We start from the raw sequence: 6000 nt of genomic DNA, 5'->3' as shown, positions 1-6000 counted from the left end.
TTCAAAATAAAAAAAAAAAAACTCGAACTCATTTGGAACAAGTCAAGATTAAGTAAATGATTTTTCATTTTTTAGTGAACTACCCCTTTAAAACTTGCTGGCAAATCATATGAACTTTTGTGTGTTGCCATTCTCTAGTATACACTATTTTCCACAATAATATATTACAAAAGTTTAAAGATTTACTGTAAGATCGCAGTTGCATTAGCAATGCTAAATTAGGTGTTATTAGTGTTATTAGTTAGTTATAAATCAATCAATCTTGCATTTTTTAATGTAACTGACTGACTTTTAAAAGCTATGACCAATATTGATGGGACAAAAGAGATGTTTAACTTAAAAGGCCAGCATAAGTAATTCATGAAACCAGTACAGGCCTTCTCCCCAAACAACAGGGGTTTTGACTCAATAACAATAAAAAAACAATCATAAACACAAGGGTAAAACTAATCTCAATTCAGTGTACTTTACCTCAGGCTGTTCTGGGCCATCTGTAGATTCAGCATACTGTAAAACAGTTTCAATGACAGCTCAAAATCTCATATCTAAAGCTCCCGAGAGACGTACACAAACATTTCCATCTATAAAGTCAGCGGAATCTGGCCACTTTCACTGAAGTGTGGGCAACTTTGGTAACACTTTATTTTGATGGTCCATTTGAGTATTAGTAGACTGTCTGCTTAATGTCTACTGATACTGGTTCTTTAACAGACATTTAACTGACTATAAGAAACTTTGCAAGTACATGTCAACTTACACTAACCCCAACCCCTACCTAACAGTCTATTTACTGTATAATCTAATGAGAATTAGTTGGCCTGTAGATTTAATATACAGTAACTTAAATTCAACAAACGGACCATCCAAATTATTATTATTATTATTATTGTTTTTATTATGAATTCTCTCGCGTTCTTCATCTCTAATATTGCTGTTTGAGAGATACTAGCCAGATATGCTGAAGTAAAGGCACATGTATATTTTATTGAACACACACATTGATAAATACTGTTGTCATAATAAGAGGTGAATAATACAATGAGTATGAATATTACTGTACATGTATAGATGAAGACATCAAACACACTGTACAAAGACAACATTTTACAACTTTACATTGTCCATAGCAGCTCACTATACATTCAAATATGACACACCTGCCGTCCTTCTCACATCCAGACATCAGAGAGTGGAGCAAACCATTGAAAACACATCACGTCTGATGGGGCCACAGGCCTTTTCACACACAAAGGGAGGAATTCAGAGCTCAAGTGCGAATGCTCATGGTGTTTTTTTTTTTTTTTTTTTTGGGTGGTGGGTGGTATTGTAAGCACATATTTTGCTATTTTTTTTTATTGAGGTCAAAAACTCTGAAGTAAAAGTCAAAATGATCTACATCATATTTATGGTAAAAGACAAAATGAGATCATAATTATTATATAGAAGTCACAATTACCATATTATTACGAAATAAAAAAATGCTAAAAAATATTTTACATAATCATGACAGATAAGCCCCAAATATTTAATTAGTCATTTTTGGCATGATTATAATTTTTACATTACAATCTGGGCTTGTTGTCAAAATTATGTTTGTCATAACTTTGACTATATTTATAATCATCCTCAAAATATGACTGTTATGATCAGACTGTCTTTTTTGTAAGCACTGTCTGCACATTTTTTTGATTGAGGCCCATTTTTTCTGTGTAAGATAATCATACTTCATGAAGTAAAAATCATAATCATGAGTATCTACAGTGCATCTGGAAATAATTCATATCACTTCACATTTTCCACATTTTTTATGTTACAGCCTTATTTTAAAATAGATTAAATTCATTTATTTTCTAAAAATTCTACACACAATACCCCATTATGACAATGTGAAAAAAGATTGTTTGAAATTGTTCCAAATGTATTAAAAATAAAGAAACTGAAAAATCACATGTGCATAAGTATTCACAGCCTTTGCTCAATATTTGTTGATGCACCTTTGGCAGCAATTACAGCCTCACGTCTTTTTGAATATGATGGCACACCTGTCTTTGGGAATTTTTGCCCATTCCTCTTTACAGTACCTCTCGAGCTCTATCAAGTTGGATAGGAAGCGACGGTGTACAGCCATTTCAGATCTCTCCAGAGATGTTCAATAGGATTTAGATCTGGGCTCTGGCTGGGCCACTCAAAGACATTAGAGCCTGTGGCATCATATTCAAAAAGATGTGAGGCTGTAATTGCTGCCAAAGGTGCATCAACAAAATATTGAGCAAGGGCTGTGAATACTTCTGTACATGTGATTTTTCAGCTCTTTTATTTTTAATAAATTTGCAAGTATTTGCAAGTATATTTAAAAAAAAAAAAATTCACATTGTCATTATTAGGTATTGTGTGTAGAATTTTGATGAAATAAATAAATTTATTCCATTTTGGAATAAGGCTGTAACATAAAAAAACTGGAAAAAGTGAAGCGCTATGAATACTTTCTAGATGCACTTTAAGTCAAATGTATGCTAAAAGTCAAAATGAGATCCTAATTATCATATAAAAGCCACAATTAACGTATTATTATGAAAAAAGTCATACACATTATTTTCCATAATTATGACAGATAATCCCTAAATAATAATGCCTTTTTTGGCATAATTATAACTTTACATTACAATCTGGGCTTGTCGTCAAAATTGTCAAATATGTTTGTCATAATTTTGACTATATTAATAATCATCCTCAAAATATGACTGTTATGATTTGACTGCCTTTTTGTAAGCACTGTCTGCACATTTTTTTTTATTGAGGCCCATTTTGCCATGTAAGATAATCATACTTCATGAAGTAAAAATCAAAATCATGAGTATCTACATCATATTTATGCTAAAAGTTAAAATGAGATAATAATTATCATATAGAAGCCACAACTACAGTATTATTATGAATTTAAAAAAGCCTTAAAATAGTTTATATAATTATGACAGATAAGCCCTAAATAATAATGTCTTTTTTGGCATAATTACAACTTTACATTACAATCTGGACTTGTTGTAAAAATTATGTAAATTATTTTATGACTTTTCAACTAGCTTTAGTTCTTTTACTTGACTTGGTCGCAATTTAGATTTTCGTCAGAATTATGATAACATTGACTTTTTAACATCAATATTAACTTTTAAATAGATAGTACAGCCAAAAAATGAAAATTTCCTCATTTCCTCACACACAAGGTGTTCTAAATTTCTCACTTCTGATGATCACAAAACATCTATAGTAGAAACAAAATAAAAACATGAAAGTAAATGTTTTGTTTCCTGCATTCTTTAGTTTCCTTTGTGTTTAACAGAAATAAGAAGGTTTGGAACAAGTGCAGAATGAGTACATTTTCATTTTGGGGTGAAATATACCTTTACTTTTTATTTATGATAAAATAAACGTCATGAAGTTTGTACTTTTATCAAAACTTTTCTCATAAATTACTTCAAATGTAATTTTTTGTACTAGAAATATTACTTGAAATATCATATTACAATTGTTTATATCAAAGTATTGTCATGTTGTCATATTATAACTTATAATTTTGACTTCTGTCATAATTGTGATTCATTAAAACATTTTTAAATGATTTTTAAGTGGCGGCTTCCCTTCTGATTCACTAATGAAATATTAATGCAAACATAATTTGTTCATTCATTTATTTTCATTCAGCTTAGTCCCTGATTTGTCAGGGGTTGCCACAGCAAAATGAACCAACAATTCATCCTGTATATGTTTTACGCAGCTGATGCCCTTCAATTCGCAACCCAGTACAGGGAAACATCCATACACACTCATACACTATGGCCAAATTAGTTTATTCAATTCACCTATATCGCAACACAGGGAGAACATGCAAACTCCACACAGAAATGCCAACTGGCGCAGCCGGGTCTCGAACCAGTGAACTTCTTGCTGTGAGGCGACAATGCCACTGAGCCACCGTGCTGCCCTTGCCAACAAAATCTTCAATGCAATGTTGAACACAAACAACTCTTATGCTGCGTTCACACCAGACGCAAAGTACCTCGTCACTTGCTCTGGTTTACTCAGGGAATGTTTTTCACCTCATGCTAATTTTCCACTTGAGATGATTCATTTGAACCTGCACAGAAGATGCGGTCGAGTCGAATTTTGCGTATTATTAGCAAACTCGTCACGCATTTCAGTGTCATTCACACCATCTGGTGGAAATTTATCTCTATTGTTTGCATTGACATTATAAGTGTATTACTTATGCAAATACTTAATTCCACATTGATGTATCCAGCATTACAATACAAATAGAATTCAGATTACTGTAATACCATGATGTTAACTGTGGTACATTTTCATGAATAACACACTCCACACTCTCAGAAATAAAGGTATGCGAGCCGTCACCGGGGTGGTACCATTTGAAAAGGTACAAATTTGTACCTAAAAGGTCCATATTAATACCTCAAGGGTACATATTAGTACTTTTTAGGTACTAATATATACTTTTGAGGTACCAATATGGACCCTTCATGTACAAATGTGTACTTTTTGAAAAGGTACCACCCAGGTGACAGCTCGCGTACCTTTATTTCTGAGAGGGCATAATGAGACATACATTCAAAGGACCCAAGTTGGCACTGAAAAACATTGACAGAGACTTTCTCGCCATGTTTCCCCTGTGACTGAATTCCCTGCTCATTGTGTCTTAATACCCAGGACAAGCCACTTCATCATCCAGCAGTTCTAGGTCTCCTCAAACACAAGTTTCGTATTATTATTCCAAAGAAAACACCACAAGTAGACGCAAACAAAAGAGAAAACATTTGTTTTGATAAATGTTTAAGCCAAACGAGGTAACACCGAAGGGCCCTTTTGCCTTGTCTTGTGCTTCACTAACACTAATCTCAATGTGTTCAACAATGTCCTTACATAAGGACTTGTGCCTCAGGACTCTTACAAATTAAACTCATCCTTCATTTTAACCAACATAATTAGCATCGGGAGTGGTTGGAATACAAACACTTACGAGCCATCACTCAGAGCGCTATTTGTTTAAGCCGACATGATTTTTGGAGGTAATTTCCCAAGCTGATTGTTTTTGGAAGCAGGCCAGTGTGAAAGAACGAGTGAGCCGCTCGCAGAATGAGCGATCCAAGACCACACAAGAGAGAAAATCACTCGGATTTATCCTACAACAGCTCTGATCTGAACAACAGCCTAATTCATCTGTAAATTTCCCAAACTGCTTTTTATTCCGATGTCTACAAGAACTCTCTGTCCTGCAGAGGCGCATGGCTTCAATGCATCCCCTGTAGAAATCTGATATAAGGAAATATATGCTAATTATATACATGACATACAATTGTTCAATCATATTTCAAAATATTGCATAAAATAGTCGTTTACATATGTGTTCAAATATTATCTATAATATATATGTGTGTGTGAATATATATATATATATATATATATATATATATATATATATATATATATATATATATATATTTTTTTTTTTTTTTTATACAACAGTTCTGTCTGGTTCTTGAATCTGATTGGCTGATAGCCATCCGATATTCTGCACTAACAGCACCCGTACAGCCTTTTCACTCTTCTGTATTACTCTGCCCATATAGAGTGACAGCAGATCAATAATCTCATGACAGTTTGACAAATATTGCAGCTGTTGGACAACATAATGTACTTTTTTTTATCGCGAATGTTGTTGTTTAGCTTGCAAGTATGCAGTTTATTTATAAAGATAGTGCCTATTTTAGGCAATTATAAATTTGAAACTACAACGCGTCGGCATCCATCAGGCTGTCATGCTGAGCAAAGCGAAGACAATTGATGTTCCACCACAAGATGGCGACAGAGACTGCATAAACAGCTCTTATGCTCTGTTCACACCACATGCGGTACACATTTTGAGTTTACTTCATTTGCTCATCAAATCCGCTTCATTCGCATGTCAAATTCACTTCACAATAGATG

Source organism: Danio aesculapii, chromosome 18, assembly GCF_903798145.1.
Source record: "Danio aesculapii chromosome 18, fDanAes4.1, whole genome shotgun sequence".
Classification (NCBI taxonomy): Eukaryota; Metazoa; Chordata; class Actinopteri; order Cypriniformes; family Danionidae; genus Danio; species Danio aesculapii.
Note: the sequence above shows the minus strand (reverse complement) of the source record.